Here is a 2,206-nt window from a genome sequence, read left to right on the forward strand (position 1 = left end):
GAACCCCATAAAGCCAAAGACAGTATAAAACAGAGTGGTTGAACCTTCGTTGCATTGCAGGACAATTTCTTTAGCCACTGAATGCATGTCAGAATCTGGGAATGGGGGAGAAACTGCCAGCCACACTACAGAAATGGTAAATTGAGCCATGAAGCAAGATAAGACAATGGAGTTAGCCATCCTTTTGCCCACCCATTTCCTCATTTGGGAGCCTGGCTTGGTGGCTCTGAAAGCCAGAACGACTATGGTTGTTTTCCCCAATATACAAGAAAGAGCTACAGAGAAGATGATGCCAAAAGCAGTTTGTCGCATGAGACATTTCACTTGGTCAGGTTGGCCAATGAAGAGCAAAGTGCAAAGGAAGGAGAGGAGGAGAGCAATGAGAAGAATGTAGGTGAGGTTCCTGTTGTTGGCTTTGACGATGGGAGTGTCCTGCTGTTTAATGAAGATCCCCAGCACCACAGCTGAGATGAAAGCAAAGGAGACTGCAATCATTACCGAAGAAATGCCCAGTGGCTCTTGATAAGTCAAGAAGGTTATGCTTTTTGGAAGGCAATGATCCCGATCCTTGTTTGGATATTGATCTTCTGGACATGGGAAACAATAATCTAAGTCTATGGGTAAAAACAAAGCAAAATTGTTGACAGAACCACTGGTGGTTTTAAGCATGAAGAATTAATCACAGACTGGATCTACTAAAGGACTATGACTAAAGTATACACTAGTGATTAAAAAGTCAGGCCCCATTTATATTTATTAAAACACTGATATAATCAATATTTTCCTTTGCTTACCCATTTGGTCAGCTATCTTTCCTTCTGGACACCGTCTACAGTCATAGCAGCAAGATAATTTCCCTTCCACTTTTATCTTGCTATGGCCCAAAGGACATTTCTTGTTACAGATGGAAAGAGGCAATGTCTGTCAATAAATAAAATCAGAATTCTTTCACATGAAGAATGTATTTTTTGGGGAATGTTCATCTCATCAGTTACACATACCCAAATTCTTCATATCCTGACCCAAACCCTGGTGTTCCAATTTCCAGTTTTCTTCTGTTTTAAATTCACTACTGAATCCCTTAACTCAGTCTTCCTCAAAGCTCAGCAACGTTAAGAGGTGTGGACTTCAACTCCCAGAATTCCCCAGCCAGTATGTTGAAGTTTGGAGTTTAATTCACACCTCTTCACATTGCTGAGGTTGAGGATCGCTGCCTTAACTGCTCCTTATCTCACACCTATTACTCTAATGGAGTGATTGGTCCAAAGATGGTATTCTAAAGACCTGATCCAAGGAAATCAGTGCCATTAGCTCCTGTGGGAGAGCTTTTTTAAAATTTTAAAATTTATTTTTTTTAAATAAAGCTTTTGTCATGACCTCGTTGCAAGGCACAAAGGGCCTCACAATGTGGATCATGATCATTAAGGAAAAGAGGAAGGAGATAATCAAACCAGGGATTAACACAAGCACCCAAAAGCACCCACACCCATGGACCCATAGGCAGCTGAAAAGAAGGACGTCAGAGGAACGAAGATAAGACACACCTGGTGCCCCGGAGGACACAACCGTCGCTGGGAGACAAAAGAAGACACCGGGAAAACGCCCAGGCAGCCATCAAGGTTCCCATCAAGAGGGATCGGGTCAAAGAAGGGTGGGGAAGCCCGGGGCAATACAGGAGGGTATAAAAGGGGCACCCCCACACCACCTACCCCGTTCCCATTTTTCGTTCTGTCAGCTATCGTTCCAATAAACCAGAAATCCTTAATACCCATTAAGTGAGTCTGTGTCTTATTGCGAAGCGAGGCTGGCCCTGACATAAAAACGGGAACCCAATTTTTTTTTTTCACCTGGCACCTATCCAACAAGCTTGTGAGGGACCCAGCCAGGCATGGAAATCCAGGAACTGAGGCGGCGCAACCCTTTGGCGCCCGGTGACGAAGCCCCGCTCCCGCAGGGTGGGAGGCAGCTGAGATCCGGGCGATGTAATGGCCCGGTAAGTATGGGACCCAGCTGGGGGGAAGCAGTGGGGGAGGGACACACCCTGGTGCCCAGGAGCCCGCGGGGCACCGGGGGCGAGACGAGGGGACCCTCTCCAGGCCAGCAGGCAACCCCGGAGGAAGTGTGAGACGAACCGCCACCCTGGGCGCACAGAGGCGAGGGCGCGCCTGGCACCACGGAGAGACCAAGGGAAGATCCGTCCTCCACC

Source organism: Candoia aspera, chromosome 4 (genome assembly GCF_035149785.1).
Source record: "Candoia aspera isolate rCanAsp1 chromosome 4, rCanAsp1.hap2, whole genome shotgun sequence".
Classification (NCBI taxonomy): domain Eukaryota; kingdom Metazoa; phylum Chordata; class Lepidosauria; order Squamata; family Boidae; genus Candoia; species Candoia aspera.